Consider the following 20717-nt stretch of genomic DNA (forward strand, 5'->3'; position numbering starts at 1 on the left):
GGTGCCTCTGGAAACCTGGGCTGGCCCTTTAAGAACGCCTTCTTTCTAGGAGTTACACATTAGTGGTGATCTTACTCAGCACCCTCCCCGACCCCATCATTAGGTACTATGCTGTATCTTGTATTAGTGAGCATGAGACGGCTTAGAAAAATTTCTCTGATTGCCATAGTGGGAAAGCTCACAAATAAAAAGAGTAAAAAATTATCAAGCCACCTAAAAATTTTCATTTCATTTCTGTGGAAAGGAAAATGTGGGCTTGTTCAGGACTTCCTGGAGTTTGTGACATACAGTATCTTCTCTGGTGCAGCTTACTGACACCTGGAAATTTATCTTATGAGCCAAGTATGTGAACTGTCAATGCTGAGCCTGTGACATGGCATTGAAGCTGAGATGCGGCCGTGTCGCATGTAAGCTCGTGATTCAGATCATGCTTTCTGAGCTCCTCAGTGGCACTCAGCAGCTCAGAAATTCAGGAAACGCCTGTCATGAGCTTGGATGATGCTTTTCTTGGTCTGTGACACAGTGAGAAAAATGAGGACAATGCAGTGAGTTTTCCATAAAGCTAACTTTATTAGACTCAAAGGACAATTCTTTATTTTCATTTTAAAACTGCCAAATTTAAAAGTGCACTGTCCCATGAATTCCAAAGCCTAGGAGCCACTCTAATCACCAGGACATTATGGTGATCCCCAAGAGCTTAACATCATCATTGATTCTGTTTTGTAATTTGCTTTTTGAAGTTTACAAGGCCTTTACAATAAACTAGGCAATCGATTCTCCTTTTAAATATGCATCTGGAGGTGAAAGATCAAGCTAGCATATGTTTCTAAAGTGCTCACTGTGTACTCAGTCCTATGCTTACAATTTACTTGGGGATATGAGACTCAGCCACTAAAGTACAAAGAAAACAATGTATAATTAAATCCTCATGAGGCATACACCAAGTACAGGAGCCACAGGAAGGCTGTCCATGAAGGGTGAAGGACTGCCCATCACAGCACTGGTAGCTCTCTCTTATCTACCTGTCTCTCCTGCACCAGGCTGCATAAATCCCTGGAAGACAGGGTCTGGCCTCAATTATTGTAGCATTCCTGGTACCTATCTGTTGCCAGACACACGGAGGTACCTAATTAATGAGTGAATAAGGACTGAAGTGACAAAGGTTTTACTCTGAAGAGGTTGGAATTAAACTGAGCCTCAAAGGATGGGCAGAGTTGGGACAGGAGGAAGCATTTCTGGTGAAGTAAATATGAATTAAGTTTTAGAAGGAACATGAGACCATTAAACTATCTGATATGGAAAGAACATTCTGGGGAGTGGTGGAAAATAAGGTTAGATAGAAAAGCTAGTGTCAGATTTAAGTTGTATATTAAAAGCTGCTCAGAAAAGTCGAGATGGAAAAGATAAGCAATGGGGAAAAGCTGAGTTTTTACTCAATAGAGGCAAAATTGCCACTTAAGGGAGTTTAGTCCAGCAGGGATGATGCAGGGTGAAGCAGACAGAAACTGCAGTAGTGACACAGCCGTTAGCTCCAGGGGAGAAGAATCAACATGGAATCACCTTTTACTGAGGGCTCAGTGCCAGGCGCCATGCTACGTACTTGATCAACACTCTAAGGAGCAGATATTCTTATCCTCACTTCACACGTTAGGAAACAAGCTTGGAGGGTTAAATGACGTCCTTCAAGTCACACCTAGTAAGAGGGCAGAGCTGGGGTCACCCAAAACCAGTCTGACTCCAAAGCCTATGCTCTCAACTAGATAATATATTGTCCCTAAATGAAGACGAAATGCTGCAGCCCTCTAAAATATAAAGGTGCATATCCCGCACAGCCTGAACACCATTCAGCCAATATTCCATTTGCTAAACATTCTCTTTTGCCCTTTTCTTTCCCCATATTTTAAGCTGTAAGCTTCTCAGGTCTATTCTTTCGTGCCAGATGCTAATATAATTCCAGTGCTTATTCTTGATGCTGCTGCTTGTGGGAAAAAAAAAATCAGAATAAGAGAAAATGCTTCTTCTCTCCTAAAGCTGCAGAAAAACAGATACTATTCTGGGTTTAAAAGCTAGTTCTCTTAAAGAGCTACAAGCTTACTCTGCTATTCTTGTGGAAACATGTAAAAATGTACAATTCTGTTCTGTTTTTATTACCAAACAAGTTATTTTAAGACACCTGGGCTTCAGGGATTGTTGCTGAATCCTTTAAAATATAGCTTTGAACTTCTAAACGTTTGCTTTTTAAATTGGTTGCCTTATTTACTAATTTATTAATAATACAATTTCATGTGATCTTTTTTGAAGACAAACACTTTTAAGGTGTTCTGGTTAGCTGGATAAGGGGCTTGGGGTTTCTCTCTTGATACAGAAGACTAAAACAAATGCAGATACTGACAAATTCTTTATTCAAATGTAGTTTGAGTTTTTGCCTGCTTAGGTCAACAATCGATGCTGCGATTCCGAAGGCAGAACAGGATGGAGAGTAGAGAAAGGAAGGTGGCCACTCTGTGCTGAGACATAACATAATGTGGCAGTGGCAACAGTAATCTTCATGTGGGCCTTGGAGAGGAGCTGGCCTGCTTCTGCAGTCTGACTCTAACCTGCTGAGAACACCATCTACATAGGGTTTTTTTTTCCCTCAGAGAATCTACAGTCATTGTTTTATGGATGATGCAAGATACAGCGTTTTTTTTTTAAAATCTAAAGAACAGATGGAATTAGCACGTATGTTTTCTGATACGAACGAGGCAAACTGTAAGCAGTCGGAATTAATGAAGAACACAGGGTTCTCATCCTCCTGATGAATCTTGAGTTTTATCAAGTTGGTGCAGTGGTTCTCAGCTGGGACAACTGTGCCCCCGGGGGGCATTTGGCGATGTCTGGAGATGCTTTGGGTTGTCATGAGTGTGTGGGTGGGTGCTACAGCATCTAGTGGGTAGGGGCCAGGGATGCTGCTAAACAGACCATAATGCACAGGACAGCCCCATAACAAGGATAATCTGGCCCCAAAGGTCAAAAGAGTTTTGGTTGAGAAACCCCCAGGGTTACGGTCAATCTAATTTGAGGTAGGCCTTTTCTCCTCTTTGGACTTGAGGTTTATCCTGCTCTCTCTGGGTTGCTGGGATGGCTAGTAAACGTAGCGTATGGCACTTTTGGGAGGGCAAACTCTCCCAACATGCAGCATCCCTCCCGTACCAGAGAGCTGCTAACCCTGGAGGAAAGGGCGACCAGCAGGTGAGGGGAAAATAGGAGCCTATCTGAGTGACTTTCTTCCTTGTATCTTACACGCTCAGCGAGGCAGGAGTGCAGAAAGGGACTACTTTACCTGTTTAGCTAAAATGACTGGAACACTGGATCAGCATTTCCTTGCTTTCTTTTGCTTGGAAGAAAAAGGATTGCAAATAAACTCCAAATTGCCTAAGAATGTAATAATTTTCTTCCCATTTCTTGATAATGTGAGATTTTGCTTTTCTTGTATGAACGCTAAAGTGACCTGAGAAGTGAAGAGTGTGAGTGCAAGGTAAACCTGGAATGCAATAGGGACTCCAGTGTTATGGTTATAAAGCTGCGTATTTCCACAGAAATTGAGTGGACACATTGCAGCTCAGATAGGTGTGCAGTTTCCACAGGAGAACTCTATCTAATGCAGGCAGGAAATCTCCAGGAAACTTTGATGTTTAAAGGCTTTAATATTTCTTCAATGCAAAGAGCTTTGTTTTTAAGGACTTCACTAAATATGTAAACCTTACGAGAATTTTAAAGACTCCCAATAAATTTATGAAATCATGTCAAAACTCCTAATATTTTATATATACTAGCACTTTAAGAAAGCTTTCCAGGCTGGGAGAAATGAAAGTACAGGCTCCATGGTCACCAGGAAACCCTGTTTACAAGAGCCATAATTTGAACTTTGTAATTTGCAGAAATATACTAGAGAAATTGAAGTAATTAGTGTTGCACTGGTAAATCTTAAAATGGTTTTCTACTTGGAAAAGGTCTCTTCCAAAATAAAAACAATTGCTCAGGTTAAAAGCAGTTTAAAAATAAAGTTTAAACATAACAGGTACAAACTGAAAAGTTATTTATCTTTTTTTTTAAGTGTCTGTATTAACAAGGAGGCTATTCCAATATAACACAGAAGACTACATAAATTCTTAGTACTTTTAAAGAAAATCCTTTCATACCTATTTTTGTGAATTTGGGGGCATAAGAGGTTATGTCTTCTATATGGGGGGGGGTGATATAAATTATTACAGTTCATTCTTTCCATAAAGGAAGCATCTTTAAGCAGCTTTGAGCCAGACACTGTGGAGGACACTCGGAACACACCAACAAATAAAAGAAATAAAAATTCAGCCTTTGTGTAGCTAATATTTGGGAGTGGGGGTGCGGCACAGAATTCATACAAAAAGTAGAATTTTTTCACAAAGGCTAAATTAAATGGAACTTCCTAAATTTTTGACACTTGCCTTACAGAATAGCTCAATGACTACCTAACACCATGATTTCAGAGTAGGTGAATCTAAACATGAGTATACGAATTACAGGGAGCTGTAATTTAAGAAACTAGTATCTTTATAAATTGCTTTTTAAAAATTCCAGACAATATTACATATTATGACAACCAAGAGTCACTCTACTTCCATTAGCTGAATAATGTTTTAAGATGCCATATTTCTGACAATTTTAAATAATAATTGCATTATTTTTTAACGTAAATTTTGTTTTCTAAAGTTCCTAATTCCCTTTGGACCAGCAGAATAGTGAGGCAATTAGTTAATAATTTATATTTACCTAAAAACTAATAAAGAAATTAAAATTCAAATGGAAAAAACATCTCGTCACCTGACAATCCCCACAGATGAGCTGCTGGGTCTTTTCATGAATACTGGGTCTTTTTTTGAATACTTGTTCTTAAAGCTCAAATTATAATGGTAAAATCAACTGATGTATTAGGACACCTGATATATTTGATAACATTTGAAAACTACAATTTTAAATCGCTAAATATATTGCCAGTTAAATATACTGTTTGGAATGACGTGTGTGCTTGTACGTGTGCATCGAGATATAGTGAGGTAAATCAATAAACACTTGTGTATAATTGAGGAGACAAGACTAACCACTCACAGAAAAGTAAATTGATTTTTGGGATGCAATCTCTTCTCAATAAAGAGGAATCTTGATCATCTTGACCTCTGTATATTCTGTCCAGAAGTCAAAGCTTATTGCTCTCACTGGAGTATGAAGTCCTGCTTTTCTTTCTCACTTTTTCCTGACTCTTGACTACAGACAATTGTGAAAACAGTGAGGGCTGCATGCTCTTGGAGGAGCTTACATTTCTCACGGCCCTCGTGTAACCCACGTTGGGCTGTTTTGGAAATATACTTCCTTTGGTGAATAACACGGTCAAGGTTATCTACAGTCAGTCATCTTTCTCAGACTGAACAGTCCCTTATGGTGGCTCTTTACTACACTGTTCCTGTCCTAGATCAGGCCCCACATCATAGAAGGGACTCTAACGACTGTCAGGGTTTCAGAGAGCCCCTTGGTAGCTCCAAAGTGCCTTCATCTTGCTCCTGTGTCCCATGGCCTAGTACACACCAACAAGAAGGGATGCCATGGAAAATCGTATGTGGGTAGCTTGCTCCAACTTTACCAGTGTAGCTCATCAGCACTATGTGAGTTGTTCGACCTGTCCATTCATGTTGTGGGAAGTAGCCATAAAGACAAAGAGAGCAGCTTATCTGTGGATCGGGCTGTGGGGTGGGAGGCAGGCATTTATAAGCACATTCACATTAGTTTTATTCAAATGAGAAAAAATGGGTTTTCATGTGAATGCTTTAGTAATTTCACTGGGTGTAGAAGATGCATGCAAAGGCTAACACAATGACTGTCAAAAAGACTTCTGAAATATTTTATTTCCAGATTTGGTACATTAAGTGTGTCTGTTTGTAACAGGAGTCCATAATTTCCAGATTAGATTGTAAATAAAGCTGTAAAGCCCTACACATTCATCAATGCCTTTACTGTCTTGTCCACAATCAGAAGACGTAGTAAAATGTCCAAATGAAACCGTGAAAAATAACCTAGCCAGGAATTTTCAGAAACTGGACTGAAGTGGCTGTATTTCCTACCTATAAATGTAACCACGAGAGTTGTGACAAACAAAACTCTGGGATATTCACCAAAAAAACTGAGTAGGCTTCGGAGGCTTCTGGTTACATCCCCAATGGTAGGACATTCCATGCAAGAGGAAGCTGTGTTCTTTTGAGAACACTGATGTTCTTTTTGCACACTGATGGAAAGCACTGATGAGGGTGTCAGTGCATCTCATTCCCAGGTTCACTCTGCAGTTCAGCAGTCCAAACATCACTTCAACCTTCCTTCAAGGGACTCTACGGTTCTGCTGGCTACTAACCTGCCAAGGATTCCCAGTCTCTTCAGTAGGAACATGCTGGCCCCAACGACTTGACACCTTCTAACTAAACTCAGTTTTCCTCTAAACACAGGAATGGCTAATTTGCTGCTTTCCACTTAGATTTCAGACTCAAGATGGTCACTGCACAGGCAGGTCCCGCTGGCATCCTGACACTACTTGGAAAGGCACTCTGCTCTAACCACAGCCTGCTAATGAGTAACATTCAGGGCAGTGTTCTAGAATTAGCCAATGGTCATCCAAAGCTCTGAGTTCCATCCTGCAAAAAGGGATGAGACACAAGAACACCTCCAAATAGACAGCTCTTAACCTATCTCCAAGGTCTCACTTCTAGCTTTGTTTCTACTTGGATATTTATTTTGTCTCTCCCCTAAAAACCTGCCTTTGCCCTCAAACAATACGGTTTGGCTTTGTTCACCTCTGAACTGGGTCCTGATACCACAGTCTTATTGTACCAACAAACTTGTCAAAAACTGACTTGACCGCTTTACTGATGGAAAGCAATTCCTCACTTGAAATCTATCACATTGCAGAGGCTGAGGAGGATTACACATCCTTCCTCCCCCGAGAGCAACAGGGCATGTCAATGAGCAAGTACCTTAATGCCAGAAAGCTGCTGCTCTATTCTACTAGAACGTTCTGGTCTTGTCATAGGGACTCAACCAGAAGATAAAGATGACTCAGTATCAGATACTGACCTTCCTTGAAAATGACAGGCCAAACCTAATAACTTCTGCTATGTTCTTATCTATGGGAACACAAAACTGAGCAAAAAACTCCAACCTTTCTCCATCTTCCTTATCAATGTGCAAGACTTGGCTATTTTTAAAAACTGTATCTGCTCTCCCACGCTACTAGCCACTGAGGCAGAAACACTAGCAGTGCCTTTCATCTGGGTTGATGTGTGTGACAGCCGAAGGGAAAGGAGTTACAAAAAGCCTCCTTCAATGTTTAGGGTATGGCATGAGCCTAACCTCTTACGTTCATTTATCATTAGAAAAATATGGAGAGCCTAAGATAATTATGCTACGTATGACAGAGATGGAACTTTCTCTTGGGAACCCAGTGTTTTTATGTGTCCTCTGCGTTATATCAGAGATGGTCTTTTCAGAGTATGATGCCACGGATTTCTAGGTAAAATGTGCAACTTTAAGAATATTGAGAATGACAATTTACATGTAGCGTTAATGCTTAAACAATGTTACCTAAGAACATGGGCTTTAATGACTTCTCATAAACTCTCTTACCTGCATAGTAAATGAGAAGGGCACAGGATGCATTTAGAAATAGATTGGGGAGGAAATCTGAAGAGCAAAGGATAATGGATTTTATGCAGACCTAAATTTAGTATCTTAAGTGTTGCCAAAGAGGCAACAAAAAGAAAATTTGTAGAAGCAGAGTATTATGTGCCTTATATTCCATTTATTAAAAGTTTTCTTCTGTCGTTTTTTCCCCTTTTAATAGGCAGCTTACTCAGGTTTGCTCTATTTGGTGCTAACCAATGGAAGTTCACTGCTCAGTCTTGAGAATTCAGCTAGAATAAAGAATTTCAGAAACGAGAAAACTTACTCCTTCACAGAAGAGTAGACACTTCTTGCTTTGTAGTAAAGTTCTTTCTGATAAAGCAGTAAGTTGGGAATAATCATGAAAGTATTGATCTCGGTCGGCTCTCCAGTGTGGAAATTTGCATGTAAACTGTTTTCTGATTAACAAAGAAGTCTTTTAAGATGTTTGTGCGATCCCTTCAGAAGTCATGGCTAAAAGCTTTAAAATGCAACCTTTAACCTTGAAAATGCTGCTTTCTAACTGGTTGCCTTATTTGCTAATTTGTTGTCCTGGTAATAATATTTAAGTACTATCTGTGATTTTTTTTCCTGAAAAAATAGACACTTTTAAGGTTTTATTTCTTGGTTGGCCAGAAAAACTTGATATTCATCTCTTTTCCCTTCATGCATACAGCATAAATAAATGGTATATTCCTTGTTCAAAGTTTGAGGAGTCTTAGTCACTTATCACACCCAAAGTCAGCTAATGGGTAAGAGACACAAAAGCATGACACAAACTCATCTGCTACAGAATGAGAGTAACTATTTTAAAAGACATTTAAAAAGTTAAAAGCATGAGACAAACTCATCTGCTAGAGAACGAGAATAACTATTTTAAAAGACGTTTAAAAAGTTAAAAGCATGACACAAACTCATTTGCTAGAGAATGAGAGAGTAACTACTTTAAAAGACATTTAAAAAGTTAAGTCCATGCAGACATTAATTCAGAATTGTTTTTTCCTCTTCTTCCTAAACTGGAGAGGTCAGATCTTGGTTTAACTCAATTGGCCTCATTACTGTCTTGCTGCACTTCAATCCTTGTGTATTGGGCACTCCGGTGTTCACAGGCAACTCTGCTCTGCTTAGTCAGACTGGAGTCCCAACCTCATTGACCCACTTAATACATGTATTAGATTGACAGTAGCCGAATCTTTGTTATAATAGATAAATCATTATTCCCATTGTTGATAAAACCATCACTCTCAAGATGGGTTTATACAAATAGGGCACATGTTTTTCTTCTTCAAACACAAAGCTCCAATTCCCCTAAGCTTTTCGGCTTGCTGTAATTCTACTTCTTGGCTTTGTTTTACCTTCAGCTGCCAGCATATTTTAAAAACCATGCAGACATACTGAAAAAACATCCAATGCAACTTAATGTAGGTGGATATGACTGGACTTTTTGCTGTGAAACTTGAGTCATGTTTGAGTAATGAAATAAACAAACTAAAATGCGGAGCAAGCACAAGAATCATCTCTTATATCATCTCTTATTCAGACTTTTTTTTTTTTTTTGAGACGGAGTCTCGATCTGTCGCCAGGCTGGAGTGCAGTGGCGTGGTCTCGGCTCACTGCAACCTCTGCCTCCTGGGTTCAAGCGATTCTCCTGCCTCAGCCTCCCGAGTAGCTGGGACTACTGCGCCACAACGACCAGGTAATTTTTGTATTTTTAGTAGAGATTTGGTTTCACCATGTTGGTCAGGATGGTCTCGATCTCTCGACCTTGTGATCTGCCCGCCTCGGCCTCCCAAAGTGCCGGGATTACAGGAGTGAGCCACTGCCCCCAGCCTTATTCAGTATCTTTTAAAAAATGTTTTCAGCCAAATAAAAGAACGATTCACCTTCACAACTTGCTGGCTCTCCAAAGAATGACTGGCACCATCCTATTTTTTAAAAACAGCTTTAAAAAAAGACTTTTCTGCTTGCCTTCCTAGAAAAGAGTAATTTTCCTCTTGATTCAATGTTTATTGTAGAAAATAAAGTCAAAGAAAGAAATACAAATCATGTATCATTAAAAAGAGTCTTTTAAAACACACTGAATTCGAGAGTGCTTTATTCCCTGTAATGTGCCATACAAATGCAAAGCAGGACTAAGAATCATCTTTGATAGCAGGTGGGTCTTTAATCTACTAAAAAATCTTCCTAGGGTTCATGTAGGTGTCTGCGGATGTTGCTACGTCCACAACTGTAGAAGCCAGCATAAGAAAACAAAAAACAAAAGCCACAGTGCTAACAGGGAAGTACAAAAGTCCTCGAATATAGTTGCCATCGGAATACCCAGGAGTCCCTCTCAGAAAGACCCTCCTATACCTCTGTGATACCTCATAAGAGCCATTCACGCCAAGTGGGGAACCAGCCGATCACAAAAGCCCCTAGGGAAGGAGCAGCCCCTTCTTTCCACTGCTAGTTCTCACCATAAACAACTTTTGCCTTCATATAGAAGTGAAATCTGTTTTTCTGTACTCAATAATTAGTCAAAATAAGCATGACAGACCTTCAAATATGTGAAGACAATTAAGACACAGCCACTTCCATGCCCAAATCCTTCTGCAGGTTGAAACATCAAAGCTGAAGCTGTGGAAACTGGTGTCACCAACTTAGCATCTATCTAGCTGGGATGAAACTTCAATCTGACTCAAACATTTACTGCAACATTAGTGTGTGAAGATACAAAGTCACCTAGTCACTGCCCTTGAAGGATATGGAATTCAGTAAATCCAGTAGATATAATTAATCTTAGTTACCAAATGTGTGCCCACTATGTATTAGAAACTATTTATGGCTGACCTTGTTCCAGATAGAAGGAAAAAAGTTCCATGACTTTTTTGCCAGAAATACGAGAAAATGCTTTTTTAGCATAAGTATTTTTTAAAAGCATCAACACTTTATTAACCTTAGTATCGTCGCAAAGGCATCCTACCAACTAGATAATTATGTTGAGATCAATTTATCCAAAGATAATTGGATAAGTTGAGATCAATTTATCCAATTTGGCAATTTATCCAACATGGCAGATGAAAGAGTTATAAACCCAAGATGAATGATTCGTTTTTTAAAGAGTTAATAAAAATATCTAATTTCCAAAAAAACGTATCTGTTAGACTGATGTATTTAAAATGTGTTACAGTAAAAATCTCACACAAATAATTGTTCTGTACTTTAGATCTTAAATGTACCTAAACTAAATTTATTGAGTAATTATAACACGCAGAGAAGTAACAAAACTATTTTAAGATTTTTCAGTGGTGTGTATGTATATGTACGCATACTCGTATATATAATCACGTTTTAAAGCCTTCTTCCAAGCATATTTCACATAAGATGAACAGTTAGCCAAAAGAATTACATACATTTCAAAACATCTTTGGAGGTAAAAGGCACTTTAAACATTAGCATCTTTTTCCTTACAATGCAATGGCGAGAAAATGCATGAGAATTCTTGATGTGCAAAAAAAAAAAAAAAGAAAAATCATTTTATCAATACCAATGCTCTTTAAATAAATTTCAAACGTAAAAGTTTTAAAATGGCAATCCTAGTTTTAATACTCTTACAGGTTTCTGGAAATGCGTAGGAAATGCGTAATATGTTAAAGTATTACAGCCTGGTAGTAAAACCGACTACTGCAACCTAAGCTACAGAGCGCGATTATATTTTCACTCTGGCCGCCTAATTTTCATTAGTGGACTAGATCGTACTGCTAAATATCAAAGCTTGAAATGAAACAATACAGGTCAGCATGAAAAACTAAGTTAGAGAAACTCACTCGCGGTAGCAGACGGCAGCCCGGCAGCCAAGCCTGGAGCTCTGCGGCGTTTGTGCATTCTGCTCCGTTTCACGAATCACAGGCAAATCGTTATTTAGAGTAAACTAAAGCCGCATCAAAGCTTCAGGAAGGGGCTGGCAGGTAGTGTACTTACGGAAAGGCTACCAGGACGGGAGGCGATACAACTTGTCAGGGAGGGTCTCTAAGGTTCCCCGGGTGGTAACAAGCATTTAAAAAGGCGATGTGGATTCAGACGGCCTCCTCCCCACAGCATCCCAGACAAAGCCGCGCTAGGCCCCGGGGCGCTCCTGGTGCACCTGCAATGCGGATCCCTAGCCCTGCGATCCCACCCCGGGTCAGGCAGGAGCGCCCCGGGACCGGCCTCTCCTCCCCCTTGGCACTGGGGTGGGCGCGCGACGCGGCCGGTCCGCACCCCGGACCGGAGCCCGGGCCGGGGAGCCCCCTCCCCAGAAAGGGCCGGCGGACCCCGCGGGGGCGGGCGCGGGGGTCGCCGCGCCTCAGGGACCCTCTTTCCCCCACTCCGCCGTTCCCCGAGTTGCCTTCGTCCGGGGCCACTCCTGCCCCTGGGGGAGCTAACACGGCTCCCAAGCCCCGGAGGTGGAGCAGGAAGACCCCGTCCCCCGTCTCCCGGCGGGGAGGGTTTTTAAAGTCTTCGCCACGAACTCCAGTCCCTGCCCGGCCCCTCCGTCCCTGCCCGGCCCCTCCGCCCCCGCCGGCGCTGCCAGGTAAGCGGGGCCGGACTCTGCACACCCCGGGCCCCGCCTCACCTGCGGGCGCCGCCGTCGCGTTCCTTCAGGCGGCTGCCCTCTTAGGCTCGGTCCTCCCGGCGGGCGGCGGTGGGGGCCCGTGGCCCATGGGCTGGGCGGGGCGCGGCGGGCGGGGCTGCCTGGGCTCGGGCGCTGCCCGGGCCGGGCCGCCGAAGGAGGTCAGTGGGCACCGCCCGCCCGGCGCATCTCGCCCGCTCCCACCCGAGCGCTAGCCGCGGTGCACCCTGGGAGCGGGGCCGGCGGCGAGGCCTGGCCGCGCTGACCCGGCGGGCTAGGCGCCGGCGCGGCGGCGGGTCTGTGTCTGCTGGGCTGGACGGGGCCGGCGGGCCGATATTCACTTGGCGAGGCGGGGCGACGCCCCCTTCCGCCCGACTGTGGCCGGGCAGGGGCGAGGGCCGAGGGGAAGGGAGGGTAGGACCCGCGGGACGCAGGCGCACAGCTCAGGTGCGGCCGCACTGCGGTTGCCCTGGGTAACGCGGCCCGGGCGGGGGCGCGGGGAGGAGCGAGGGAGGCAGGCGGGAGCGCGCGCGCCGGGCGCGGGGGTGGGGGATGGCCGGGCCCGGCCGGGCCGGGGCTGGGGGGCGGGGGCGGAGGCTGGCTGTGGGGGCGCGGGCTGGGTGGCCGCGCATGCGTGCGGCCCCCGCTCCCTCGGGGCTCCCCGGCCTCGTGCGTGCGCACGCGCGCTGTCCCCCGGAGGCGTCTGGGTGTGCGGAGCGCGCGCGCGCGCGGCTCGGAGGCGCACCTGTGAGGTGTCCCTGAGGAGAGGTGGGTGCGCGGCGCCCGCGGCCTGGGGCGCTGACTCCCCTCACTTGGAGTGAGTTCTCGGCGGCCGTGCTGCAGTCTTTCTTTCTTTCCCGAAGGGAGGCGGGGGCCGGGGGCCAGGGAGCGGGCTGGGGGTGGGAAGGAGGTGGAGTGGATTAAAGAAAAGAAAAACAACCCATCCCGGAGGATGGGCCTCGGGCCGGCCCGGCCCTTGGGGATGGCGGGGAAGGTCAGAGCGGCTCCGCGCAGCCAGGCGGGCCCCGGGCTGAGAAGCCGCCCCTCGGGCCTCGGGCGGTCGGCCGCGGGCCCGCAGTGCGGGGGAGCGGGGCCGGGGGGCGCAGATGGCCGCCGGCGCAAGCGAGGGCTGGGCAGCGGGCAGGGCGAGGCCGGGCGAGGCCCCTCGGGAGCCGGACTCCCGAGCCAGGCTCCATTGTTGTTGGAGCCGAGGGAAGGGGGAGCGCGGCCGCCCTCGTCGCCCGTGGAGCCGCGCCTTGGAGCCCTTCCAGGCGGGTCCCGGGAGAGGCGGTCATGGCCGCACCAGGGGACCGGGGACCCGGGCGGCTGCGGAGTAGCCGGCTGCATGGGGTGCTGTGGGTTTTTCAGGGCGCCCTGCGTCCGGCAGAGGAGGCGAGCATCCCGCTCAGGTGATGAGGAACCCCTCGCGCACCCAGCGCAGAAGGCTGCTGCCGCCGGACGCCTCCATTGTTTGACCACAACAAGGGCCGGATTCTCAACCAGGTAAACTGGCTGCCGGCGCTGTCCACTTCCCTCTGACTCCCGCCTCCGCAGGCGTTCTCACCCCTTCCAGGACTCGACTGCAGTTTTCTCACTGTCCCTCGCTTCTCAGGAACTCCGTATACCCCCCTCCCAGACATTTTCCCATCCGGATCCATCTCTCCGCCACATCCTCATTTCCCCCAGAACTCAGCTCCTTTGTGAAACCTTTCTTGCCGAACTCTTAACAACTAAATCTCCCCGGGAGCCTACTCCGAACTGAACTGTTCTGGTTGCTAGATTGCTTACGGGCGGCTTATTGCAACAAAGGAGACCAGATACTGAAAAAAGATTTCCGAGCTATTGCCTTCTTCAAGGAACGTTTTCTGATATTTACAGTTTATTGTTTTCACAAGATGGAACTGTTTTTAAGCATTTTGTCTTATTTAGAGAGGGCTTCTATTTCCTTTATAGACACATAGTTTTTTAGAGCAGGAAATTGACCTTGTTCAACCCGCATGTTAATTTAAAATTTAAAAATTAATTTTAAATTAGCAGAGTAGTACATTTTCTTTGTAAAAACAGCATATCACAGAGATGGCATTTTGTCTTTGACTATCAACCTCTGTCTCCAGGGATGGCCATTATGTGTATGGTGTGTATCCTTCTAGATCTTTTGGAGTACTTTTACGTGTGTGCACTTAACATCATTTTTGACTGCTTTAACAAGGACTGTTGCACCCTAACTTTCAATTTTAGCATATAATGCTTCAAGTCATTTTTTAACAACTGCTGCACCATGTTCCATAGTTTCAGTATATCATGGTTTAGCCATTTCCCAAATTGATAGTTTAAGTTTTAACTTCAAAACAGCTTTTTCGCTGGTGGTGGTTCTCTGTTGAGATGAAATTTCGGTGATAGGAGCACAGAGCTACGCTAATTATCGAGATTCGGCATTTATGATGAAGTTCTCTTTTGGTTAAGAAATTTACATGTGGAAGCAGCCACCCCACCCCTATGGTAGTTCTGATTCTAGCACTTAGAAGTTGTGTGACCTTGGGGAGGACATTGAATCACACCAAACCTCGGTTTTCTTTTCTGTAAATGGCCTGCTCTGTCTACTCCATAGAGTTCAATGATACAGTGCGTATGTTTTGTAGAATGTAAAGTAGTATATAAAGGTTGGTTTTATTAGCCTTTGTGATCCAAAAATTATTTGCAATATCATTTATATTTTTGACCAGATGTGTGTGTATCATATCACAGAGCACTACAGATAGTCAACTTTGAATGCTTTTTAATTTGTGATTTTTTAAATTAATTTTTATCAAGTACTGACAATACATTAGTCTTCTTAAACAATATTTTGCAAAGCATTTTTTCCTAGGGCTTTCTTTTCTTCCTCCTCTTCTTTAAAAAAAAAAAAAAAAAAGAGAGAGAGAGATAGGGTCTCTTTCTGTTGCCCAGGCTGGAGTGTAGTGGCATGATTCTAGTTCACAGCAGCCTCGGACTCCTGGGCTCAAGTGATCCTCGTGCCTCAGCCTCCCCAGTAGTTAGGAATGACTACAACCGTGTGCCACCACACCTGGCTGATTTATTTTATTTTTGTAAAGACAGGGTCTTACTATCTTGCCCCAGCTGGTCTCAAACTCCTGGCCTCAAGCAGTCCTCCCAAAGTGTTGGAATTAAAGGTGTGAGTCACTGTGCCCAGCGCCTAGTGCTTTTACATACCTTAAAAAATAAGGCATATAAATTAGTTGACTGTGAATAAACATATTAGCAACCTGAACACTAGACAGTACTCTCACTATAATATTTAGGCTTATTTCCTTAGAGTTGTAAGTTGTACATGTATTTTTCTGTGGCAGCAGCAGATTCAGATTAGCTTTTATGTCCTTCAGGGAAAAGGGATTATTACTAAATTTGCAGGCTGTATCAGAAAGAGTTTTAATATTGAGATTTAATATTTTAATCATTTAAATAATGATTGAATGATGTGATGGGTAACATTTTAAGATGTAGGAGATACGATTAGGGGCTTTGTACGTATTTTTCTTTCTTTCAGATATATATGAGTGCCTGTAGTGTGGCCAGCAAAATCAACTTATTCTTGTTCTCTTGAAGCTTATGATCTGTGAGGGGGAGGGGATCGGAATTTAAACACGATCATACAACTACACGTATGATCACAAACTGGTATCTGCTGTGGAAGTTAAGAAGCACCTGCTATGAGGGAGTATAAAAAAAGAGGAGACCAAATTTTAGAGTGGAGAGAAGGGGCCTAGGAAAGGCTTTTCTGTATAAATAAGATTTAAGCTGAGATTTGAAGAGTGCGTAGGTGTTAGTGTGGAGGGAAGTGGGGGATAATTTTCCAGGCAGAGGAACGGCATGTGGGAAGGCCCCAAAGTGGGGAAAAAGCTTTGCCCATTCCAGGAACTGGAAGAATGAATGTGGATAGACTATGGAGGTGAAGAGGAAGAGTGGCTAGGCCAGGGGCCAGATCAAGGAGGGTCATGTAGGGCAGGCTGAAGTGGTTGTATTTTACCCCGAGTGAAATGGGAAACCATGATATGGGTTGGGATTTATGAAGAGGAGTGACATAATCAGATTTGTATCTTTAAACAGCCACTCTAGTCGCTGCATGCAAGATGTGGGGGCGTGTTGGGGGTGGAGAGTAGAAGTGGGGAGACCAGGCTGGCCGTCTCAGAGGGCTGTCTGGAAGAGACATGAGCTTTCCCTTGGAGTTCACATTGACTTCACGTTACCAGCTACACTAAGGTCAAATCAATGTTTGATTAAAAAAAAAAAAAAAAGATCCTGGCCGTGCACAGTGGCTCACACCTGTAATCCCAAGCACTTTGGGAGGCAGGCGGATCATGAGGTCAGGAGATCGAGACCATCCTGGCTAACACGGTGAAACCCTGTCTCTACTAAAAATACGAAAAATTAGCTGGGTGTGGTGGCAGGCACCTGTATTCCCAGCTACTCGGGAGGCTGAGGCAGGAGAATGTCGTGAACCCGGGAGGCGGAGCTTGCAGTGAGCAGAGATCGTGCCACTGCACTCCAGCCTGGGCAACAGGGAGACTCCTTCTCACAAAAAAAAAAAAACCTCACAAATCCTTGTTTCTAATTTTTAAGAAGTAGAGATAAATAAAAGTAGCAATAAAAAGGTACTTTGTATGCAAAAAGTACACATAAACGTAAAACTAGTTGTCTATACTTAAAAGTATCAGCGAATCAAATTAAAAATTGGGACATTATTTAACAAGGTTTGGATGTTTTGACAAAGCAGTAATACATGAAGTAGGAGTGAAGTGAGACTCTAAAATGAAGGGAAATATTTGTAGATGTTATTGACTAGGAAAACAGTAACAAAAATTATTAGACAAAAAAATTGATGGAGTGACCATGTATTAGCATATGTATAAAATTAATAGCTTTCTAAATACCAGAAATAACCTACTAGAACCTAAAATGGCCAAAAAAAAAAAAAAAAAACCCTAAACAAGAAACTGGCTCTGACCAGGTTGCAGCAAAACAAGTGAACCGTGTAGGCACAACCTTACAGAGTCAAGTGTGCGCTCTGTGGAGGAGACCATAAAGTATCCTGAAAGGTCTGAAGGGGTCACCTTGAACGGAAGGAGAGGCCATCTTCGGGGCTGTGATGTCTGCATGTTATGGAGATGTTCATTTTGGGGTGAACATGGTAGAATATGAGTAATGAGGTGAGACAAATTTATTTAAACATATTATAGAGCCACATTCATTAAAACAATATCATTCTGGCTGTAAAATATCCATACGGGTCACTGGAACTTATTCAGCACCCCAGAAATATACTTTTTTATATGGAAATGTAATAAATAATAATGAAATCATCACAAATGCCCCCTGAGTCTAAAGAAAATGTAAGTAAATATTAAACATCTGGAAAGAGGAGTTTTACATGCTAAGGTGGATGGAGCACATGCTTTAGACTCAGATGTATCTGAACTGGAATCTTTTAAGTGAGGAAAATAATCCCCACTTTGCAGGTGTTACGAGAGTAACAGATAAAGGGCCAGGCACCTACAAGGCACTCAAATCTGTAAGTAGCTGCTGCTATTAGAAACAATAGAGAAAATAATAGTTAAAAATTAGTGTATTAGACTACATAAAAATCTATTCTTTAGGAAGAGAAGGGGAAGAAAAAACCTGAATCATAAAGTGGAAAATATTTGTGGCAAGTGATAAGCTAAGAGTTAGTATTTTCAATAGGTAAAGAACTCATCCAAATTGGTGAAGAAAATAATGAAGATTCACAAACAGGTGGTTATAGGATGTGAATAGACGGTTCACTGGATAGAAATATAACTTGTGAAACATTGGAAAAGCTGTGTAATTCATTAATAATCAAATCACTAATTACTGTATAGAAAAGTTAGATTCTGTTCTGAATAGCAGCAAAACTAGAAAACATTTACAAGTAAGACATAAATGTACCAAAGCTTTATGAAGAGAAGTAAAAACTTTTACCTAAATGATTTAAAAGCTAACCTAAATAAATGGGCAGACTTGTTCCTGGAGGGGAAGGCATCATTGTAAAGACTGCAGTACTCTCCAAATTAAACTATGATTTCAATGTAATTACAATTGAAATCCCAGTGGGAATTATTTTTGGACACTTGATAAATTGCTTCTAAAACTCTTTTGTAGGAGTAAATGTCCTAGAATGGCCAAAAAATGACAAATGTTTTTAATGGAAAAGTAGTGTTGGGGGATTTGCTATATGAGAAGTCAAAGCATACTGAAATGCTGCAGTAATATAAATGGTGAACACAAGAATAGACAGATTGACGCCTGGAGCAAAGTAGAATCCAGTAACAGACCCATTTTTATATCGGAATTTAGTATATGATAAAGTTGGTATTTTGCAACAGTTGGGAAATTATAATTCAATATGTTGTATAGGGATAAATGGCTCTTTATTTAGAAAGAAAGATCCTACTTCATCACATTCAAAATAACTTAGATGGATTAAGGAACTAACTAAAAAAACCTATAAAAGTATTAGAAGGAAATATAAGAGAATTTGGTATGTAGAAGGATACACTGGAAATGATGTGTTTTAGGTAGGCCATTTAGGTAAGACCAAGACCTAAAATCATAAATGAAAGGATTGATAAATTTGACTATAATCACAGTTGATAATTCTGTGACAAAAAGCATTACAGAGTGACGGACTGGGAAAACAACCTGTAGCATGTATAAAGAATAAATAGAATTAACAAATTAGGTAATGAATTGAGGATATGAATAGTTCTTAGAGAGATAAACGTGTTCAAACAGTGAAGAGAAATTCAACCTTATTGTGATTAGGAGAATGGAAATTTAAAAACTAGATTTTTTTGTTGGGAGGAGGGGCATCAGGCAAAAATTAAAAACTATCCAGCAATGTAAAAGAGGCACCTAATACATTGTTGGGACATAAAATTGTTCCAAGTTTTTAGATGGCAATTTTGGCAGAATTTTATCAAAATAAAAGTACACGTTGATTTAGCAGCTACACTTCAAGGAATCTGTGCTATTTTCATAGGACATACGTTAATATAAACAACGTCTATTGCAGCATTTATAATGAGGAAAATTTGAAGATAATCACAATAAATTTTGGTACCCCTATACTGTGGAATATCAAGTAGTGTTTTGTTTTTCGTGGGGTTTTTTGTTTTGTTTTGAGACAGGGTCTTGCTCTGTTGCCTAGGCTGGAGTGCAGTGGTACGGAATGTGGTTCAGTGTAGCCTTAGCCTCTTGGCCTCAAGTGATCCTCCCGCCTTGGCCTCCCAAAGTGTTGGGATTACAGGCATGAGCCACCATGTCTAGCCTATTAGTTTTTTATATAGAGAGGTAGATTTGTATGTACTGACATAGCCTGTATGGATGTCTTAGAATATACTGTTGAACCAAAAAAGCAAGCTTAATCTCATTTTTTGTAAGATACAAAACAAAATAATTAAGGGTGTGTGTATATATTCTGAGTAAGAATTAGAAAAAGACTAGAATACCTGAAAACATTTAATTCTGATTACTTTGTGGGAAAAGCCTAGGGGAGACTGGGTTTTCATATCACATGTGTTTGCATTGCTTCACTTTTTTTTACAATGGGCATTTACTTTTGTAATGAAGATGTTACAGTTTCTCACCAATTGGTAAAAATGACACACTCTTACGTTACATTGGCCATATGTATCAAGAGTCTTAAAATTATTTACATTTCTTGATGGTCTAGGAACCATCAAAAGGATATTTTTAAATACAGAGAAAAGCTTTCTGCACAAAATATGTATATTGTAGAATTATATTTATGGGCACAGTTTGCAGAATGGTTATGATACATCCCCTATATCATATATTTAGTGGCAAATAACATTGCCATTAAAAATGTTTATGAAGAAAATACATTAAAACGCTTTGTGTTAAGTGGGAGGAAATCAGGATACACAATTGTATACATGATATGATTAAAACGCCCCCAAAAAAGTCCCAGAAGCCTTCCAGTAAAACCTATGCATGGCAAAAATATGTAGAAGAAATTAGATGGAAATCTTAAGAATTGTGGACTTCGGTAGGATGTCGGGTGATTTAAATAGTCTTTTTTGTATTTGCCAAGATCACATGTACCTGTATTACATGTATGATGGAACATTTGATTTAACAAAGTATATCTGGAACATGATAGCTACATGGCAAATAGACATGAGCACTTTTTTTTGGTTAAAGCCATATGAATAAATTTGGAAATTACACTGAAAATGATTGGGACCCATTGAAAACTTGTGAGTAGGGTAAGAACAATCCATTTTGCATTTTAGAAGCTTACATTAGAGTTGATAATGGATTAGAGGGAAGCAAGACTGGAGGCTTTTGTAGAATTCCAGGGAAGATGACG

The 20717-nt window shown here is 42.3% G+C and overlaps 2 protein-coding genes across 10 annotated transcripts in view; one reads left to right on the forward strand and one right to left on the reverse strand.

Moving 5' to 3' along the window:
* The window catches only part of CCDC92 (coiled-coil domain containing 92), a 35211-nt gene extending 22760 nt beyond the window's left edge, over window positions 1-12451 (reverse strand). For 2 of the 7 annotated variants that reach the window (XM_055238018.2, XM_055238017.2), the window contains exon 1: window positions 11680-11852. The gene's annotated coding sequence lies outside the window, so the exon portion shown is untranslated. Of the gene's footprint in view, window positions 1-11525; window positions 11544-11679; window positions 11853-12313 lie in introns of those variants that run through there. The other 5 variants (XM_055238020.2, XM_055238015.2, XM_055238019.2 and 2 more) reach the window with 5 other exon arrangements.
* Window positions 12452-12964: 513 nt separating this feature from the next.
* ZNF664 (zinc finger protein 664) overlaps window positions 12965-20717 on the forward strand; it is a 42017-nt gene continuing 34264 nt past the window's right edge. Inside the window, exons 1-2 of one of the 3 annotated variants that reach the window (XM_063614733.1) lie at window positions 12965-13078; window positions 13679-13813. The gene's annotated coding sequence lies outside the window, so the exon portion shown is untranslated. Of the gene's footprint in view, window positions 13128-13678; window positions 13814-20717 lie in introns of those variants that run through there. The other 2 variants (XM_055238040.2, XM_055238035.2) reach the window with 2 other exon arrangements.

The sequence above is a fragment of the Symphalangus syndactylus genome, chromosome 13 (assembly GCF_028878055.3).
Source record: "Symphalangus syndactylus isolate Jambi chromosome 13, NHGRI_mSymSyn1-v2.1_pri, whole genome shotgun sequence".
NCBI lineage: Eukaryota > Metazoa > Chordata > Mammalia > Primates > Hylobatidae > Symphalangus > Symphalangus syndactylus.